General features: G+C 39.0%; 1 long non-coding RNA gene and 1 other non-coding gene across 2 annotated transcripts in view; both read left to right on the forward strand.

The window, feature by feature from the left end:
• The first annotated feature begins 1036 nt into the window (after positions 1 to 1036).
• LOC144295244 (uncharacterized) overlaps positions 1037 to 22663 on the forward strand; it is an 80314-nt gene continuing 58687 nt past the window's right edge. The window contains exons 1-2 of the long non-coding RNA XR_013362585.1: positions 1037 to 1208; positions 5039 to 5135. This is a non-coding gene — a long non-coding RNA (uncharacterized LOC144295244). The remainder of the gene's footprint in view (positions 1209 to 5038; positions 5136 to 22663) is intronic.
• Positions 12496 to 12599, forward strand: LOC144295604 (U6 spliceosomal RNA). Its single transcript, XR_013362686.1, has one exon. It is a non-coding gene; the product is annotated as a U6 spliceosomal RNA (small nuclear RNA).

Below are 22663 nucleotides of genomic sequence, written 5' to 3' on the forward strand. Positions count from 1 at the left end.
CTTTTGTAAACAAACACTGCCAGGCAGTGCCCTCATTTCTATGGGTCCAACAGCTAGCCTGGTCTACTGAAACTTTGCAGTACTGAGTACTGCTCCAGCACCTTCCAATGTTCTGACCAAAGTAAGTTGCAGCAGCTAATCATTCTGCACCTGGATCTGAAGTAGCATTCTTATTTTCCCTTCATTATCCAATAGTTTTCCAGACTCTCTCCCACTCTCCTGAGGATAAGCTTTATTCTCACTTCCTCCCTGAGGCTCTTTCATACGGCAAGAGCCTACAAACCATGGGCCTTCCAGCCCCCACTTACTGTTCCATGACGCCAAGTTGTTGGCCAGGAAATTTATAGAGCAGTTGGTTAAAAACTCTTAAATCAATCTGGCTGTTTAAAACTGGAGACTGCCTTTGGCAGAAACATCCTTAAGCATCTTGCTTGGCTGGTATTTTTAATTAACACAGCTAAATGCCTTGTAGTATTAGTCCAGGCCAGCAGGACAAAATTAGCAGAGAGACAAAGGCAGAGATGTTGACAGGGCTCAGAACTGACTTGGGAGAGCTTGGTTTTCATCTCATTGTAAGGCTAAGTGAAATCTCCCTAAATCCTTTGACACATTGCTCCTCTCAGACCTTAAGAAGGAGGTCACTAGCCTTTGGCAGCAGAGTTCATTAGACTGGTTCAGGCTCTGAGGACTTGAAAAGTGAGGGACTAGATTTAATTTATGCCTGATGCCTCACAGTCGAAAATAGCTATTCAACATGCAGTACCTATTCATGAATAGTGAATAGCAGGATTTTAGGCTGAGTAAGTATGATTAATCCACGAGCTTATCTCATTCTCCAACCAACCGCAGAGGTAAATATTATTATCCCAGTTTTTGGATAGGGAAACTGAGATGCAAAAGCTTTAACTGACTCTTTGAGGAAGAAAGATGTAGTAAGTAAACAGTGGGTTCAAAACTTAAGTCAGTCCTTTCTAATTTCAAGTAATGACACTGTGGTCACACTATAACTGATTTAATGAAGATTCTGACCAGTGAGCAAACTGCCAGTTGATACTTTGGGAAGTGCGTCCTGCTCCAGGAGAGACGTGCTCAGCATAGCACACCTGATCAACCCATCCAAGACGGAAAGTGCTGGAGACAGTCATCTGCAGTGGCCTAACTGAAGCCTGTGCTAACATGGGGAGCGCAGCTCATTGTGTTCCCTCTTGGTGAGAATTAGCTTGGCTTATGATCCAACTGCCTTGAGAAGGCATATTGGTATTTTTTTTAAGTAACAAAATAGGGAAGGAAGAGGAGGAAAAAAGAGACAAAGCTCCAGATTGAGGATGGAGAAGCTCCCTATTTTAGCCAGTGTTTGAGTTACAAATGCAGTGAAGATTCAGGCTGGTTAACCTGTTCCTCCCTAGCGTGTCTCTCTGCCTTAGAGTCCATGTTTATAAAAGTTTCTAATATGAAGGTTTAATTAGCAAGTAAAATCTTAGTTAGCTAGAGCTTAATTAACTAGATGATTTGCTTAGCAGATTTTTTTTTCTTTTTGAACTGTTCTCATCAAGAGAAAGATATATTTCAAGATAACAAGCTGACAGTTTAGATAAAGACAAAATAAAGATGTCTCCATATCCAAAGTGTGTCCTGAGTTTGGTACATATAGACCCACCATCCTGCACCTAAATTAACTGTGTGATCATGGACACAGCCACTTAGTCTGTGAAGTCTTCATTCCCATTGTGGCTAGTTGAAGGTGGTAGCTTGCAGGGGAGATGGGGGAGAGGGGCTCCCACCTCCTGAATACTGTCACACTCTGTTTCCCTTTGCTCATCTATAAAATGAAGATATAATCATCAATTTTTGAAAAGTTATTTTAAAGGTTAATTATGATAATTTTTTTCAAAACTTTTATGACCTGTATAGTACTGTGCATTTAATAATGAGTGACATGATTGGAGTCCTTGCTATCTACAGAGCACTATGCTAAGAATATATGTGTATTTGCACACATACACATATGTTAATTGTTGGATAGCAATTCACTTCATCTTCACCACATGTGGTAAGAGAATATTATCCATTTTAATTATGAGGAAACTAAAGCACAAAGAGTTTATTTGCATATAAGAAATATTATCATTCATTCAAAAGTATTTGTTAAGCACATTCTTCAGGCCAAGTACTTCTCTCCTTTTATCTTTTCTTCTCTTAACTCCTCCTCCCCTCTCCCCTTTCTCCTTTGCTTCCTCTTTTTCCCTCTCCCCCTTCATCCTCTTCAGATACTAGAGGTAGAATGCTGGACTCAGAGGCAAAAGATCAGTGCCAAATCCTGGTGCTGTGTGATCTTGAGCAAATCACTGTGTTTCCCTGTGTTTATTTTCTGCCAATCACACAGACTGGTCGAAACAATGAGAACATACTTCCTAATTTCAGAGGCTTATGCCAAGATAATATAGTGAAAGTCTTAACCATTGGTATTACAACCATTCTATTACTAGAAACCTCTAAGATCCTCTCGCTCCCGATCTCCTATGAGTCATGATTCCCAATCTCTGATACAGTGCAGAACCCATGCGATAGGATGAGAACTTAGGAAGCCATCCAGTGTCAAAGGTGGGCCAGCAGATTGGAGTGCAACCTTTAGTTACAGAAAAGGAAAGCAGCTAATCCATGCTTTGAACAGTCTGGTTCATAGATGTATTTAGTCTGCATGGAATAAGGGCTGATCTGCCTGGGAACCTGATAGAGTAGGAGACAAGACGAACTACTGAATATGAAAAGATATATAAGTTATGGTAGCAATTTGTCACATTCTAGTAACTGAATTAAGTTATATACTCTTATGAGGAAAAGAAATGGAGACTGTCTGCTCTCAAAGGGCAGGGAATAAGTCACTTAAACTTGCCCTGTGAAGCACTCATGTGGTTGCTGAACAAATGCTTATTGATGATGAACATGAGCAATTAGGAATTGGGAGAACAGTGATAAGCCTTGAAAACACTGGTCAGAAAGTCTTTGGCCACTATTCTAGACAACTGAATGAATCTGTGAAGAGTCCTGGTGATTTTCACTTAATTTAGCCTCAGTCAGTAAGCGTTGACCTCATGACGGGTGCTGAGCTTGATACAGCAATGACTGCTTCTCTCAAGAAGCTTTGCACGTGTCATATTAGTTGGCCTGGTTGTGATGATAGGTGGGGGAGAGAAAATGCCTCAGCTGCAGTGGAGTTTGGAAATTAATTGGATACAATAAGCTTTGCTGGGGTAGAATAAGAAGAGAAATCCAACAAAGCCAAAGGAGTCCAGCAAAGTCTCCAGACTGGTGTTCAGAGGAAGAATGCACAGCAAAAGGGTTCTTAGGGGGCCATAGTTCTCCAACTTTGGAGCATCTCAGTTTGGTCAGTAGGAAAGCTATGGGCAACAGCCTTACTTCTATTGGATCATGAAAATTCCCCATGTGGGTTTATGTGTATAAGGGAGCAGGAGGATTAAGATCTTGTTTCCAAACTAATATTCATTAAATGCTGGTATGCAAAATGTTGATTAGCGATTTGAAAAGAAAGGGTTCAATGCACAAATAATTTTGAGAAACGTTGTGTCCATGGATTACAGTGCTTCATGGAGACTATACCATGCCAATGCAGCTCATAAATCTCTAAGAAAGGCCACATCCTGTGACCGTGCATGGGGCCAGGACCCACGTTAGCATTCAAACCAGTGACCGACTGACCAGTTCCCACTGGGAATGTACAGGCGGCAGGAATTGTGCAAATATTTTAGTGAGGTTTTTGCATATGTCCTTCCCCATCTGGAGGAGTGCAACAGGACTGCCAAGGCTGCCTTAAGCCCTTCAAATTTCCTGACCAGTGCTTTCTATCAGAATTTCCCTTCTTATATCCTGAATCACACGTGGACACCCTACACTTATAAAATTCCATTTAGTTGCCATGATATATTTGGTGGCCATCAGCAAGTGACTATTATGGGTTTAGGGTGTGCATGCATGCACCCGTGTGTGTGTGTGTTCTCTTTTCAGAAGACAGAGCAGCAGCAAGTTCCCCGCTATTGTGTGAATGCCAAATACCACAGTGCAAGTCATTTATTTTACCCTGAATTGTTAGTGGCATTAATAACTGTGGAACTATGGCAGTATTTGTTGTGTCAGGCAGACATATTCCCACTATTAACTTTTGGATAAGAGCAGCAGCTTGCCTAATGAAAAATAATGACCTTAAAGCAAAGAATTCCAAAAAATTTGATTCCACAGGGAAGCCAATAACAGAAAAAGCAGGGCCTCCTCTTCAAGTTCCCATATTTCCTGCAGCACTCGTTCTGAATGACTTTATTAACTGTGTCTTCGTAGCAGTGTGGGAGACGTAAAAATTAGTATTAACCTTTTTTCCCTTCACTCCTTAGGTCTCTGGGGATCTGAGCAATGCCACTGAAGTGGTTGATTGTAATATTCTATTGGTTAAATTAACCTCCTAGTGTGTGGTGCTTCAAATCAGAAACAGATCGCAATATATGCAGATCTAATAAGCTAAAGAGCCTGGGTTTTGTTTTGTTTTGGTTTTTTTTCTTTCTTTTTTTTTTTTTTTTTTTTGGTAGAGGAGGTAGGATTTATCCATTCCTCTTAGTAAGTTGCAAGGTTATAAAACATAGGAAACAATCAAATTCTCAGCCAAATAAAAGATATTTTTTTTTGCATATTGCTGTGCCAATTCTAAATGTGCAATTGCAAAATGGCATCTTGGCCTATAAGGCACACTAGTTTGATTGTGTGGATTATAAAGTCATTTATTTATGCACCCATTTGTATACAGTCTTCATCGCTACAGCATCTGGGAGTCTGACATTACTTAAAAAACACAATTAAATTTGAATACCTCATACTGGAACCTTATTATAAACTTGTTATTTCCCTCTCCTTAATTTCATCCCATTACTCCTAATTATAGTTTTCTATCATAAACAGTTCTTCAATTATTTCTCCCCTGGGGAATTTACAACCCAACACGCAACCTTCTTTCTTCCTCCCACCCCTATTTTAGTCTCCTGAACAGTGGCAACGGAGTCCATGCAGCCCACACTTTCTATTTCTAGAACATTTCTGTGAGAAGCTCCTTAAAGAACAAAGGTCTTGCTCAGGTGAGTGCAATTTATCTGTAACTAAATTACCTGTAACTAAACGCAGCGTCAAAAACAGATGAAGCCGACAGTCAGCTTGGCCTTTAATTTTTGCTAGAATCCAGTTAAAGGTGCTCATTTTCTTGAAGACCGTATTTCTTTATTTGTAAAATATGCATAAAAATTTGTCCTCCCTATTTCATGGGGTGTTTTGGGCTTGTAAGTCCAGGAGAGTGTCTTCAAACCATGGAGTCTTATTCAAATGTTAGGAAAGAGTGCAGCATAGCTAATGCTAATGGAGCTTTTTCTGCTCCAGGTACTGTGCTAAGGAATGTATGGATGTTCTTTTATTTATCCCCTCAACAACTCTTGAGGTATTATTTTGTTCCCATTTACAGATGAGCAAAATGAGGCACAGGGGGATAAAATAGCCCAAGGTGAAGCAAACAAACAGATAAATAAATACTGAGAAGGAGAAGGCCTGGAATTCAAATACAGCTCTTTCTGATTCTCTAATCTGACTCAAAGTAGCAGAATTGGAACACGGATCATAGGTATTGCCATCTCCATTTTGGAGGCCGAACCTCTTGGGAGCCTGAAAGGTGGTCAGGGTAGGAATATTATCGATACTTGAATAACGAGAAATGTAATGCTAAGTTGAACTTTTTTTTTAAGACTTTATTTGAGAAAGAGAGAGACAGAGATAGTGAGAGAGCATGAGTGGGGAGGAGAAGGAAAAGCAGGCTCCTCTCTGAGAAGAATCTGAGGCAGGGCTCCAGCCCAGGACCCCGGGATCATGACCTGAGCTGAAGGCAGACACTTAACTGACTGAGCACCCGGGTGCCCCTAAATTGAACTTTCAAGAGTGGATTGGGTTTGAACTATGGAACCGGGGTTGTGATGGTTAATTTACGTGCCAATCTGAGTAGCTAGAGGTTCTCAAATTAAACATCGTGGGTGGGTCTCTCTGTGAGGGTGTTTCTGGATGAGATTAGCATTTGAATTGGTGGACCCCCCCAAAGTAGATTGCCCTCCCCAACACAAGAGGCCCATCCTATCCATTGAGGGTCTCAATAAAACAAAAAGTGGAGGAAAAGGGATTTACCCTCCTCTCTTTGTTTCTTACCTCACTAATTGAGGCAGGAAATCACATCTTCTCAAATGGAATGTATGTCACAGGCTCCTCTGGTTCTCCAGACTTCAACTCTGAATTACACCACCAACTTTCAGAGGTCTCCAGCTTGCAGACGGCAGATCGTGGGACTTCTCAGCCTCCATAATGGCATGAGCCCATTTATCTATCTATCATCTATCTATCATCTATCATCATCTATCTAATCACCTCTGTGATGTGTGTGTGTATGTGTGTATTCTCTCTCAATCTCTTTCTCTCTCTCCCTCCTACTGGTTCTGTTTCTCTAGAGATGCTGACTTATGTAGGTATAAATAGACCAAGCAAGGCCTCCACTGCAGGGAGAGGTCAGGGATCTGTAAATGGTGCCATTTTGCTAAAACACATGCTACACAAAGGGGTTAACTGGGAAGTAAGGCAGGCTGGGCCTTCTTACAGAGAACTCTGAAGATCAGAGATTCTGGGTTTTCTTTAGTAAAATAAATTGTTCAGTTTTGGAATGATTTTGTCAAAACTTAATACAAGAAGAGGAAGTATACAAGAAGAGTAGAAGGAAGGCGGTAAAGAAGAAAGGAAGGATAGGAGGAGGAAGAGATGCAAGGGAAAGAGGAGGTGAGGAAGAGAATGAAAGCGGGGACAGCAAGAATAAAAAGACCCGGTATTTCTGGCGTCTGCTCAGAGACAGAAGAGAGTTTTATATCCTCCACACTCCCACTCTCTACCCACGTTCCCCACACTCAACACACAGGCCAGGTAAACTTGTGCCCATGAACCTAATCCTAAAGCCATGTCCTGAATATTCAACCTCCATGCTGCTGGTTGCTTTGTGCGGAGGCTCAAGCCTCCTTTATTTTTTTTTTAATTTTTATTTATTTTTTATTGGTGTTCAATTTACTAACATACAGAATAACCCCCAGTGCCCGTCACCCATTCACTCCCACCCCCCGCCCTCCTCCCCTTCTACCACCCCTAGTTCGTTTCCCAGAGTTAGCAGTCTTTACGTTCTGTCTCCCTTTCTGATATTTCCCACACATTTCTTCTCCCTTCCCTTATATTCCCTTTCACTATTATTTATATTCCCCAAATGAATGAGAACATATAATGTTTGTCCTTCTCCGACTGACTTACTTCACTCAGCATAATACCCTCCAGTTCCATCCACGTTGAAGCAAATGGTGGGTATTTGTCATTTCTAATAGCTGAGGAATATTCCATTGTATACATAAACCACATCTTCTTTATCCATTCATCTTTCGTTGGACACCGAGGCTCCTTCCACAGTTTGGCTATCGTGGCCATTGCTGCTATAAACATCGGGGTGCAGGTGTCCCGGCGTTTCACTGCATCTGTATCTTTGGGGTAAATCCCCAACAGTGCAATTGCTGGGTCGTAGGGCAGGTCTATTTTTAACTGTTTGAGGAACCTCCACACAGTTTTCCAGAGTGGCTGCACCAGTTCACATTCCCACCAACAGTGTAAGAGGGTTCCCTTTTCTCTACATCCTCTCCAACATTTGTTGTTTCCTGCCTTGTTAATTTTCCCCATTCTCACTGGTGTGAGGTGGTATCTCATTGTAGTTTTGATTTGTATTTCCCTGATGGCAAGTGATGCAGAGCATTTTCTCATGTGCATGTTGGCCATGTCTATGTCTTCCTCTGTGAGATTTCTGTTCATGTCTTTTGCCCATTTCATGATTGGATTGTTTGTTTCTTTGGTGTTGAGTTTAATAAGTTCTTTATAGATCTTGGAAACTAGCCCTTTATCTGATATGTCATTTGCAAATATAATCTCCCATTCTGTAGGTTGTCTTTGAGTTTTGTTGACTGTATCCTTTGCTGTGCAAAAGCTTCTTATCTTGATGAAGTCCCAATAGTTCATTTTTGCTTTTGTTTCTTTTGCCTTCGTGGATGTATCTTGCAAGAAGTTACTATGGCCGAGTTCAAAAAGGGTGTTGCCTGTGTTCTTCTCTAGGATTTTGATGGAATCTTGTCTCACATTTAGATCTTTCATCCATTTTGAGTTTATCTTTGTGTATGGTGAAAGAGAGTGGTCTAGTTTCATTCTTCTGCATGTGGATGTCCAATTTTCCCAGCACCATTTATTGAAGAGACTGTCTTTCTTCCAATGGATAGTCTTTCCTCCTTTATCGAATATTAGTTGCCCATAAAGTTCAGGGTCCACTTCTGGATTCTCTATTCTGTTCCACTGATCTATGTGTCTGTTTTTGTGCCAGTACCACACTGTCTTGATGACCACAGCTTTGTAGTACAACCTGAAATCTGGCATTGTGATGCCCCCAGATATGGTTTTCTTTTTTAAAATTCCCCTGGCTATTCGGGGTCTTTTCTGATTCCACACAAATCTTAAAATAATTTGTTCTAACTCTCTGAAGAAAGTCCATGGTATTTTGATAGGGATTGCATTAAACGTGTATATTGCCCTGGGTAACATTGACATTTTCACAATATTAATTCTGCCAATCCATGAGCATGGAATATTTTTCCATCTCTTTGTGTCTTCCTCAATTGCTTTCAGAAGTGTTCTATAGTTTTGAGGGTATAGATCCTTTACATCTTTGGTTAGGTTTATTCCTAGGTATCTTATGCTTTTGGGTGCAATTGTAAATGGGATTGACTCCTTAATTTCTCTTTCTTCAGTCTCATTGTTAGTGTATAGAAATGCCACTGACTTCTGGGCATTGATTTTGTATCCTGCTACGCTACCGAATTGCTGTATGAGTTCTAGCAATCTTGGGGTGGAGACTTTTGGGTTTTCTATGTAGAGTATCATGTCATCGGCGAAGAGGGAGAGTTTGACTTCTTCTTTGCCAATTTGAATGCCTTTAATGTCTTTTTGTTGTCTGATTGCTGAGGCTAGGACTTCCAGTACTATGTTGAACAGCAGTGGTGAGAGTGGACATCCCTGTCTTGTTCCTGATCTTAGGGGAAAGGCTCCCAGTGCTTCCCCATTGAGAATGATATTTGCTATGGGCTTTTCATAGATGGCTTTTAAGATGTCGAGGAATGTTCCCTCTATCCCTACACTCTGAAGAGTTTTGATCAGGAAAAAAGATGGGGAGGAGCAAGATGGCAGAAGAGTAGGGTCTCCAAATCACCTGTCTCCACCAAATTACCTAGAAAACCTTCCAATCATCAAGCCTCCTTTAGATGGCCCTTCAGTTTGAGAAAAGTCATTGCCTGAGCATGTGTATGATGTAATGGTTGCTCTTACACATGCAGTTTTGGTTAGAGGAGTCAAACGGCTCTCTACAATGAACTACTAGGACTTTTAAGTTTCTCTTTCATGAACAAAGAAAATAGAAGCAATGTTTCTGGACTTTCACAGAAGAAGGCATTCAAGGATGGGTTTTCCGAGAGGGTGAAGTGAGGCCTCGGCAACATGGTGAGAAGCCATAGCCCACAGAGGTTGGTCACTGCCAACTTCCACCTCACAGATGGCTGATGTTCAGTTTTAAGGTGTTTTCTGATTGAGTCTGTGATTGTGCTTTGCCTTCCCTCCGTCTTCCATTAACTTGGCTTAGACATCTTGTGTAACTAATATGGAGAAAGTATGGTGTGGGAGAGGGGCAATATGCTTAAGTTTTGAAGCAAAGCAGATCAAATTGAGAGTTGGAACAGCTCCAGATCTTGGCAGGGTATCAGAGTCCATCTGAGAGAGGTCAAAACTGAGCCGGGAGCTGGACCAATCCTTGGGGCAGTAGACAACCTGCCTCCTCTCCCAATTCCAGGAATTCTCAGGCACCCAGTAGGGCATTTAACTTCTCACATTTGGGGAGACTGGAGTGTGGGGCTCTTTTATTTAGATATTAAAGCGAGGTAGATTCAGAATGTTGGGGGATCTGCTGGGGGATCTGGACAATGCAAATAACAACTGTGAGTGTCTACAGTCTTCCCTGTTTGTTGCTGTATATATTTACTCTTCTAAAAATAAGGGGTTTAAATGGTTTCCTGTAGCATCAAAGGTGTCCTAACTGTTGACACTTGACTATTGATGATAGCACTTTGCTTCAAATTACTGCCAATATCACACTCTGTACCAAAGTGTAGGTTAGGCCCTCGGTTCCTGGCTAAAGGCAGGAAGCATTCTATTCTCACTTATCATTGGAAAACATTTAACCTAAAACTATTCTAAGTGGTTTTTTTTTAATGTTTTGCTGTTTTTCACATGCTACTTGGACGATTCTTATCAGAGATTTTTCTCCTCAATAAGGTAGTTCTATTGAACTAATAATTCGTGAGGGGAAAACCTATTTATGGTTTGTATACCTGGCTGTGCCATCCTGGTTGACTAGCAGTACATGGGGGGAAAAGCTGTTTGCTTTCCCTGGCTTGTTTTAGGGCAAAGGGCCCTGTCCAAAAGATGTCACAAAGGAGATGCTTACTATGGATAGAAGCAATGTAATTGGATACAAAATATAATATTTTCATGTTAATCTATATCTTTTGAATGTCCTATAGCTACACTTCACCTCCTTGTAAAAAAATCTAATTATTTGGCAAGCACAGTGTTTTAGACAGTTACTGAGATTCATAGCAATTAGGACTAATTTGCTTTTCAGGAGTCCTCTTTGGTTTTTGTAGTTTTCTGAAGATAAATCATTTGACCTCAGGCTCACAGAAAAGATAGGCCCAAGGGAAATGTGACTGGGAAATAGCACAGCCTCAGCAAATGCTGAGCCACGAGGGCTTGAGTTCACCAGTGGGGACCCTAAACCATATACACTAGGGGCTTGCTCAAAGTGGTAATGAGGGGCTGACACAGCCTGAGAAGAAAGAAACTTTTTCTCTGAACTACCAGCCTGGGTATGTTTCCACTACATTCTACCCCTATAATAAACCGTTAAAGTTGGCCAGCATGCTTGAGCAATGTGTGCCTTTTTCCTATACTAATGTGAAGATCAACCTCTATCCTTGAAATTTTCCCTTAAATGGATAGTTTTCCTGACTTTTGTCTTTGCCATATTAATTTACCACAGGAGTCTTTTTGTGTTTTTGAGTTCCCTGTTCAAGATCTTCTGGTGGTCATGTGATCAATGTCTTAGAAATAAAGCTTCCTAATCTCACTCTGGTATTCAGTTTTTTTAATAATCTAATGTAGTAGCAATTCACCTTTGTCTTCTATTCATAAAAAAGAAATAGCACTTTCCATTATGGAGCACTATTCAGTACTAGACACTATATCTACAATTTCATTTAACCCAATGAAATAGGCAATACTGTTATTTTTATGTTTACAGATAACATCGTAATGCTAGAGAAGTTAAATAACTGGACCAAGGGTACGATTCAAATGCAAGCTATCAAGCCTGTCCAAGGCTTAACTCTTGAGCTGTGTCCCTTCTGGTCAGGAGCCTATCCCACCTCTTCAAACTGGTCAGGATCATACTTCCCACGGTAGGCTTGGTTCATTCTCACATATTAGCCTGCTTATCATCTACTACTCACTCAAATTGTCCCTCTTTTATTGTCTATCCAAGCACTTCTTTAAAGGCCTGTATTAATTTCCGATTGCTGTTAAATTTAATGGCTTACCAGGGTTTGCGATATAGACAGCTGTGTGGGCTTTTAATTCTGCTACCACAATGACCCATTCCAAGCTCATCTCCACTCTCAGGGTTTCCTGAAAGCCTCCATCAGCAGCCTATCCCATTCTACAGCTTATTGCTTGTATCTTCTGAGCTTGCAAAAATTTGCTTTCCACTCAGTTGTGTGATTTTGAAAATTGGGTTCCATTTGTTACGGGTTTGGAGTGTCTCAGCTACAACCTTAGAGATTATCCAGTCAAGGGATAACAAATAGGTTTTGTCTTAAATGTCACATCCATGCAGCTGGTAGAAGTAGCTCAAGGTTTTGCGTTGGGAGGATTTTGAGGCTCCTTCTGTTCTCAAAACAAAGAAGGCTGTGATCAAATAGAATGTTTGCCGTGAAGGCAAGAAGTGAAAATGGCAGCTTGGGTGCCACATGCTGGCCACTTCTGCTCTTCTCCCCTATCTCTCCATCTTCAAAATGAGGAAAAACAGTTGGAAAAGGGCAACTGGCTTTTACACAGGGCCTACTATGCATCTGACGCTGTTCTGGTATATTACCTAACTTAGCTTTTTTGACCTTCATAGTGACCTGCTCAATAGAAGCAGAAATTAGGGTTGAAAAGTTTATAACTTTACATTTTGTCCCAAATGTCCACTGAAAGAATTTGGGACAAAAAACAGAGAGCTATCATGCTCACTTCTGCAGCACAGATGCTAAATTCTGAAATTGGAAACACTATAGAGAAGATTAGCATGGCTCCTGCACAAGGATGACATGCAAACTCATGAAGCATTCCATATTTTTGACAAACAAACAAAAAACCAGTCTCTTAACTATAGAGAATAAACTGGTTGTTACCACAGGGGACGTGGGTGGGGGGAAGGGTGAAATAGTGAAGGGGATTAAGAATACACTTATGGTCAGGAGCACTGACGCACAGAATGGTTGAATCACTACATTTACGCCTGAAACTAATAAAATGCTGTATGTTAATTACACTAGGATTTAAAAAAATACAGACCTATGTAATTGCAAATCCAATTCTGTCCACTATAATAAACTCGAGACTTAAAGGATTTACACAAGGCCAGATGAAACTAGAAACAAAGTTGCGATTAGAATTATGGTAAATACATTTCCAAAAAACAAAACAACACAAAAAAACCCCACAGGATATAGAGATGGGCACATGGCCACGAAGCTGAATACTTACAACGGGGACTTTTATAAGAAATCCAAAGCTTTACAGTTAACTACAACCAATTATCGACACATATAACAGAGGTTTTCTGTTTGACTATATTCAATGATCATAGGACATTATTCGTTTTCCCTGAATGAAAACCTGGCTGATTTTTTGGCATTGAGAGCTTGCTTTCTTTTACTTACCCTGGGTATTTGTCTTCAGTTCTCTTTAATATTGTCCTGTAAAACAGACTTACTGCTTCCTCTTTCCCTGTCTTTATTAATTTGAATGGATTAACATGCTCTAGAAACTGAATTTCTTCTTCTTTTTTTTTTTTTTTTTTTTTTTAAAGAAAGATTTATTTGAGAGAGAGAGCAGAGGGAGAGGCAGAGGAAGGGAAAGAGAAAATCCTCAAGCAGAGTCCCTGCTGAGCATGGACTCCAGGGACTCAGGGTTCAATCCCAGGCCTGGGAGATCATGACCTCAGCCGAAATCAAGGGTCAGCTGCTTCACCACCTGGGCTGCGCAGGTGCTCCAAGGAACTGGAGTTCTCACAGAGACGTCAGGGACCAGCTATTCCAGCTCTCTGCCTCTGCCCGAGGGGCCTTGTGCTAAAGAAACCTTTGCCTCAAGCCGAGAACTGAAGCTAAGGTGCTGCTCATTGAAGAAACTCCCTGCAATCAGGTCAAAATCACTCTCCAAACAGTGGATCATGCCACTGTCTTGCTTAAAATGCTCCAGGGCTCCCCATCTCTTTCTGGAGAAAAGTCACATTCTTATTCTTGGCCACAGGTCTTTCCTTGTCTTACAGGCTGTTGGACCACTAACCTCATCTCCTACTCCTCTCCCTCTCCCCCTCTGTCAGCCCACTTAGCACCCTCCTGCCAGCTGCTTTGCTGCTCTCAATCCTCTTATCTGGCTCCCAGGTTTTTGTCTTGCCCTGAATTCTATCCCCTAGGTTGGACTGCTGCTCTCCTGCTGTGCCCAACACAGCTGCGTGAGTCATTCTTTAAAATGCAATTCTGATCATGTCATTATCTGGCTCAAATCCCTCTAGTGGCTTCCTTTCATCCAGGTCAGTGGTTCTGAAACCTAACTGATATCAGGGTTGTATAGATGTAGCTCTGAGTCTCATTGCCCACTCCATCCCTTAGCCAAGATTCCCATTCAGAAGGTCTGGGATTGAGGCCAGCGATAACTTCCAAAAAATTCCAGTGATGAACTAGGTCTACAGAGGATACCAACATCCCTGATGAGCACATAAATGAATCCTCTTGTTTGATCCCATTCAAATTCACACTTCCTCACAATCTACATTAAACCTCTTCCCCATTCAGACCTCACCTCCAATCCCTGCAACTGTTAGGTTTCCGCTACTCTAACTTGTTCCCTGCACATAACATGCTCCTGGCTATCTCCATGCTTTGTTTTTTTTTAATAATAAATTTATTTTTATCGGTGTTCAATTTGCCAACATACAGAATAATACCCAGTGTTCATCCCGTCAAGTGCCCCCCTCAGTGCCTGTCACCCATTCACCCCCACCCCCCGCCCTCCTCCCCTTCCACCACCCCTAGTTCATTTCCCAGAACTATTTTATGTTCTGTTTCCCTTTCTGATATTTCCTACCCATTTCTTCTCCCTTCCCTTCTATTCCCTTTCACTATTATTTATATTCCCCAAATGAATGAGAACATTTAATGTTTCTCCATGCTTTTATACAGGGCATCCTATTCTCTAGATGAGGAAACGTTAACGCTATGAAAGGAGACTTCCAAATCCAGCTCAGGCATTGTTCTTGAATTCTCTACCATCTGCTCAGACTGAGTCTATCCCTCCCTCTACATCACTTCTGATTACTCTATTTTGCTTATTTCATATGCACTGCTCTATTTTATAAAATAGACAACGCATTTGTTTTATGTGTTAAATGTTTCTTATATTTCAGCCAAACCTGCCATTGCGCTTGAGTTACAACTCCTTTTTTATGTATATAACTTACAAAATATTTTTATTCCCACAATATTGTATATGATCCTTACAACAGTTTCCTCTTGAGATGAGAGAAATGACATTCACAGAAGCTGTCTTGCCCCATATCACACACAAAAAATGATGAGAACTCAGATCTCTTACTCTAGTGATGTACCACATGTGATCTATGATATACCATATAACATCTCATGATGTGCATCTTATGGCGTGCCATTTAACTTTTCAAATTGATAGAAGACTCACATAGTAAGTACAATATATAGGTCATTAAATTTTGGTTAAGCAATGTAATAAACTATCCTGGAAAAAGGCTAAATTCTATTTTTTATCAATCATTTTTTTCTATTAAAAAGAAAATGAAATGATCTGTTAGAAACTAGAATTGAAAACATATAAACCTCCCAATCTCCAACCACTGCCACTTTTTCATTTTGATCCTGAGGGTGATTAAAATGCCCTCATTTCTATTTTGGTAAGGAGGTTTTCAGCAGGGTTCCCCTGAGGTCTAGCAAGCTCAGACAGATATAAGGGAAGCTGCATCCAGAAAGTGTTAGACACCAAGGAATTGATCTAAATTCTCTTTTTCACAGCCACTCTTCAGTTTATTCAACAACTCTTGGAGACCTAATCTATTAATAAAATGTCATGACTTCCTTTTTTTTTTTAATACTGACTGGTATTTTCAAAACCAGAAACAAGTGAAACTAGGTATAATTCTTTAGTGTATATGATAAAGGTTCTGTTTGATAGCACTTCTTTATTTAAAATCTAAAGATTTACACTTGTACTTTCAGAAGAATATAACTATTACCATCACAGGAAGAAGCTACATGAGGCCCAGGAACATAAGGAATTTATTTTAGGTACTAAACACTTCATAAATGGGGAGAAAGAAAACCTACTCTTCCTACTGATGCTTTTTCTATTAAGATATCTACTAGAAGCCATAGACTTCATCATGAAATGACCCTTCATCATGGGCACAGTCATTAACTGAAACACTATCATATGTCAGTTAGAATATTTTTGTCACCATCAAGAATAATCCTCTTTTGAGCACCTGGGTGGTTCAGTGGATGAGCATCTGCCTTTGGCTCAGATCGTGATCCCGGGATCCTGGGATCGAGTCCCACATCAGGCTCCCCGAGAGGAGCCTGCTTCTCCCTCTGCCTGTGTCTCTGCCTCTCTCTCTCTCTCTCTCTCTCTTTGTGTGTGTGTGTTTCTCATGAATAAATAAATAAAATCTTTAAGAAAAAGAATCATCCTTTTTTAAAATGCAATAAAACAATAAAGAAATGTATCACCTTATAATTGGAATACCAGAAATCGTGTGGGTTTCTAGAATATTATCAGTAGATCAACAGGATCGTTAAAGATCCATATTCTTGGGTGGTACGGTTGGTTAAGTATCTGACTCTTGGTTTCTGCTCAGGTTGCGATCTCAGAGTGATGAGATCAAGCCCCACATTGGGCTCCATGCTCAGTGTGGAGTCTGCTTAAGACTCTCCTTCTCTATCTGCCCCTCCTCCCCACATGAATGCTCTTTCTCTCTCTTTATAAAATAATAGATAAATCTTTCAAAAAAAAGTCCATATTCTTTCTACATTTTTAGTCTTCCTTCTGTGGGAGGTCTTCTCCTGAGCCTGTACATGAGATAACCTCAGCACTTACTGAAATACATTCAGAGACAACATCATCCAGATGAAAGAGTGAAATAGTCTCTGCCTATGGCCTTCTCTTAGGATTGGGGAGACTTTCCTCAGACTAACTCCCACCTCATGCTTCATTAGTCATAAATGTGTCACATGGACAACCTTCTCCATAGGCCAATTCTAGCAAAGAGTATAATGGATGTTGGGAGGCAATCACAATATTCATTAGATGCTATAGTTTACAGTTTTTCTCTGAACAAGAGATGCACAATTCTGTACTCATAGCAAGATGGAACAGATTAAAGAAGGACCAAGCCTAGCCTAAAACAGGGTAGATAAATAGGGTCTCTAAGTGTATGGCCATCAAAAATCATTTTAGACCCAAAATAATGTTGTGGTATCTCACAATGGTAGAGTCAAAGTGAGCTAAATGCATAAATCTACCTGGTCCATGAGCACTCGTTTCCTGAAGAATGTCCCTCTGTTAGCAGCAGCATATAAAGCCATTTTAATGTATTAGAATGTGAGAAGCTCTTAGTCTTTTACTTTCTTTAGGGTGAGAGATTCACCTCTTTCAAACCATTAAATCTATGGGGAGTGAGAAGTGGTATTAAAAGTTCCTTTTCTTTGATCTTAACTCTGTGCTTTTCGTATAAAGTCCTACTCATTTGGGCAAAACAAAGTATCCTTAATTCAACCATAGAACAAGAAGGTCTTTAGTCAGGCTAATACAGACATAAGCTCCTTTTGATACCAATAGGCAAAGCAATTTAATAATTAGTCTGCCAACCCCATCCACCACAAATACACAATGAGGAAAAAGAACTAAAGCTACCCCTACTCTTCATTCAAATATAAATTAAACTGGAAACCATGAGATTGAGAATGATGGTGATTAGTGGGTACAGGTGTGGAGGAGATAATCAGGAAAAATAATGTCTGAGTTAGGAGGGCTGACACTTCAGTTAACTAGCTCTATGCTCCATAATGCTGGCCACATAAATAAAGAAAATATTTCCATGAGCCATCTGGATGCCCATATCCCATCACTAAATCATGTAAAACCAATTCATCTTATGACAACTATCTTTAACTCCTTAACAGTTTTAGATCTAGCCTGGAATTATCATATCTAGTCTGAATTCTGCTTCATGTTCTTTAAGTTGCACTATTTTGAATGAACGTTTCCTTTTTTTCTCAGTTTAAATGCACTGAATGATATACAGTAGTCATTGCTATTTTAGGATATTTTCATTCCTAACAAACATTTAAGAGAAACTATTGTATGAAGATTTAATGAGAATATTCTGAAGAATTTAAGGTGAGATCATCTATTCTAGAATGATAGAATGTGATGGCTGGTGTAGATGTGATGGAAATGCACAATGTAGAATGTAATAATTAGGGGCACCGGGGTGGCTCAGTTGGTTAAGCGTCCGACTCTTGATTTTGACTCAGGTCATGATCTCATGGTTCTGGGATTGAGCCCTGCAATGGGCTTTGCACTCAGGGAGGAATCTGCTTGAATTCTCTCTTTCTTCTTCCTCTCCGTCTGCCCCTCCCTCCTCAGATAAATAAATAAATCTTTTAAAAAGAATGTAATAATTATTACTGCTATTATTAATATTTGACTATCAAATCTGTCACAGCACTGGGCAATAACAAATTCTCCTTACGGTTTTCCAGAATCTTCTCAGATCCTTCAATTACTAAGCTTTTATTTCCAACTTATTAAGTATCTAATAAAATAGAAAAAGGTAGTAAAGAAGAAATCCACCCATGAATTGCTCAGTTTTGTCAAGGTGAATACAATTTTTACAGTTTCAGAGCTACTTAGGAATAAAAGCCAAGTAACACTGTGAAACCTCATTCACAGAGGAGATGCTGGTTATTTCTATCTTTGTTTCTGGCATTCCAATGGATTTCCTTAAGGAAATCAAGTTTTCCCTCTTATAGCAAAGCCTCACTTCAGACCCTGGGGCTTTGGTGGAAATGGTTGTATAGTTTTATTATCTGAAAAGAATAATGCTGACTATATAATTCCTTCAAAGAGCCAAAGAGCTTTTTTTTTTTTTTTTTTTTTTTTTTTTTCAAGGAGGCAATATGAACAAAATGGGACTTGTCTTACAGAGTGAAAGTACCAAGGACTGCATAATGAGTAGCAAAAAGGAATACGGTGGAGGATTACAGTGTGTCCTGCTTCAGGAGACCAAATCCCAGTGTCAACTTCTAAGAATAAAGATAGATAGTAGAAAGAAGAGGTAATCAGAAACAGCTTAGTGTATGAGGAGAGTTTTCGCTGCTACAACATAACATTAATTTGAAGAAGTTATCCTTTGATTGTAAGAGGCTACCCGAATTTCCACCTGTATGTCTGATAGTCATTTCAAGTTAAGCATGTCCAAAATGAAACTCTTGATTTACTCTGTCACAAATGTACCTTCTCCCCTAAACTTCATTCGAATAAATGTCACTGTTGCTAGAGCTTAAAACCCAGGAGTTGCTTTGCATCATCTATTTGCCTCATTTCTAACTTCTAAACCATTAGAAATTCTGTAAAATATCTTCTGAATCTGACCACTACTTAGCACTTCCACTGCTAACACTCTAATCAAATCCATTGTCTCTTTCATTTGGATTATTATAATTTTTTAATCTCTTGCCTATTCCTACTCTTGCCTCCTAGAATTAATTCCTTAAACAGCACTTAAGGTGATCTTTTAAAAATGTGTGTATAATCCGATCATTCCTCTGATCAGAACCATAATATGGCAAGATGATCAGAAAACTATTCAACGTTCTGGAGGGTCTGAATCACCAATCTCCTTCTCACTTATGTAAAATTATCCATTACTACTTTCCCTTCATTGACTGTTTCAGCAACACCAGCTTTCTTGATATTCCCTTACACGCAGAAACTTATTTGTAGCCCAGTCTTCCCTCTTTCTGGAAGATTTTTTTTCTTTCTTTATTCAAGTCTCTACTTTCTCTTAATAAGAATCTTGGCAGTCATTTAATGTAACAATGATCAACAGGGTAAAAAAAATTCCATTTCTGGCCAACGTGGAGTAATAGGGACTAGCTTTACCCTCTTCCTGGAAACAATTTAAAAACTGAAAATAATATATGAAAAGTTGGCTCTCAAGTTACTGGACATCAGGCAACAAAGGACAGTGATCCCTGAGATATAGGAAACAAATGAGGAAACTGTAATTTTATAGCTCAATGCCTGGAGATAGTTTATAGGTTGCAGTGCAGGGAGGTGGACCTTAAGCAGAGTCCATAGTGCTTGGTGAGCTAAGAAGATGGAATAAGAGTATATGGAAGCCAAGGTGGCAAGAAGTCACAGGACATAGTGCCACAGAGAAGAGAATTCCAGAGAACTCTACAGGTCTTCCTCAGCTATTCAATTAAGCACTGATTACACAAACCTAAAATTAATACTTCTAGAAGAAAGATAGAAGAACATTTTGTGATATTGGGTGAGGCAAAATTGTCTTTCTTTTGACGTCAAAAGCAATATATATAATATATATTAAATAGCAAATTGAAACTTTGACTTCAAAAATTAATAACTTCTGATTTCAAAATCAGTCTTAAGAAAATTAAAATGTAAGCCACATTTTAGGAGAAAATATTTACAAATCATATATATGATAAAAAAAAAACCTTGTATCCAGAATATACAAAGAATTCTCAAAACTCAATAATAAAAAGACCCATTAAAAATGGGCAAGATTAAGTGTCAACAGATACTTCATCAAAGAAGATATGTAGGTGGACACATAAAATAAAAATCATTACTCAATAGGGAAATACAAGTTAAAACCACAATGAGATATAGCTGTATATTTGTAAAATGGTTAAAATTAAAGACTGGTCATACCAAGCACAGGCTAGGATATAGAGCATGTAGGGTTATTCTGAGGTTGCCTACTGTATCTTTAATTTCACATTCCAATATTTCAATTGCTAAGATAGGGAAATATATTTGATTTTTGTATATTGATTTTTGTATTCTACAGCTTTGCTAAATTTGCTTATTATTTCTAGGAATTTTTTTTGTAGATTCCATAAGATTACTTATATCCACTTGCTATTTTGGAAAGGATTTGGGGGCTTTATCTAGGCTTATCTGTAAAGAGTGGTATACTTAACTAGTGATATCTATCAGGGAAACAGAAGGGATAGTGGTAGCAACCATGCATCTATTTTTGGTACCAATTTACCCTCATTCCCCCTCCATATAAATAAGAAAAATAACATCAGAAAAGTTATATACCCACATGTGGTAGGATTAAACCAAAGCTCATGCATTGCACTCCATTTAAGCACAGTATTTACTATGCTTCCCACTATCTTCTCATCAAAGCCCAGCTGAATTCTAATTTCCTTCAGAAATCACTCAGTTCTAATCTTCCCAAATAGAATTACTTTATTTTTCCTAATGGATAAATGGACCTTAGATCATGTCTATACCATGACATATATTTTAGTATCCTTTTCCAATTACTACAAGGCAATCCTTTTAGATGGATTTGAAAGTGAATTTACAAACTACATTGTCAATGACTCCTAACTCTGAAATGATATCATAGAGATATCTAAGTGGTTTTTAAAAAAGAAGATTAAAAAGGTATTAATCACACGCTACCTTATAATACATTCATTTTCATGTCTTATCTCCATGTTCATTATAATCTCCGCTCCTTTACATGAACTGAAATACTTTAATATATTAAGAGCTCCCTGAATACAAAAGTATTCTTAAATCTTCAGAGTGTAAATTCTTAATGAACTAAAGGACCAAACCTCTAGAAAACCTTTGGGTTTTCTAGACATTAAAAATGTCTAGACATTAAAAATGACATTAAAAATGAGGTTGTGAAGGTGGACATCTGTCCCTCTACTCACAAGTCTTCCTGCATTGCATCTTCTTTGCAACTGTGTACTGTGGGCTAGAATTTTCACTACTTAGTGGAAATTATGTAATAATGATAATTAGTATGACTATGTAAATGATAAATAATTTTAAATAAAAGTATTAGATAAAACAAATGATAATTGTTATATTAATAAAACAACAACAATAATTTATTTAATGTTTATTTATTTGAAGTTGAATTTAAAGTAAGGGAATCATACATATCATATGTAGGAATAGTAAAACGGTTTATATCATTGTCCTACATGATCAGTTGATCATTATTTTATGAAAGTATAGCTTGACATAAACCAAATCAGACATTTGAAACCAACACCAACATTGAAAATACAAAGGACTGAACAAAAAGAGATCTTGGTTTATTGTGTGAATAAAAAGAAATTCTGAAAGTGACTAAGGACCAGTTTGTTCTGCAAGACCACACAAGTATGAGTAAATAGAATACTCATTCAGACAAATGGCAAAAATATACTCCCAGGGCATTCCTGAATACATGTGGTGGTGAACTAATCTTTGTTGCTGGCTATCTATGCATTTATTCTCACCAAAGCCAGGCATTGGCTTTTGTCATTGTCTTAACAACATCCTCAGAGAAATTTAGCTGACAAGTACCAGTGAAAGGAGTTAGAAGGTGTGTAGGCCATGACTTTATTGGGATTAGCCACTCTTCCCTGTCTGCCAAACTCTGCTTGTGCAGTCCTCCCACATAAAACATATGACAATCAATTTCTTCACAGATAAGTCCGGTAGAAGAAGGATGAGCTTTGCTAATAATGAACCTAGGGTCAATTCTTGGTGCCCTGATACTTAAAATCTATGACATAGGCAAATTACTTAACCTCTCCGCTTTCCTTATTTGCAAAGGATGGATGAAAATATCTGGTTTTGCATGTATTGTGAGATTTATAAATAATGCAGGGAGAAATCCTGTAAAATTGGTGATTATACATAATAATAGTAGCATGTTTTTGCATATATAGGAACTAATGGAATGTTTTTAAAATTTACATGGAGAATCAGTCTTTCATTGTGATCGCTATTTTGCTTTCCTTCCTGAGCTCTCAAATACTATAGCATTTGCTTTTATTGG

The sequence above is a fragment of the Canis aureus genome, chromosome 23 (genome assembly GCF_053574225.1).
Source record: "Canis aureus isolate CA01 chromosome 23, VMU_Caureus_v.1.0, whole genome shotgun sequence".
In the NCBI taxonomy this organism is placed as follows: Eukaryota; Metazoa; Chordata; class Mammalia; order Carnivora; family Canidae; genus Canis; species Canis aureus.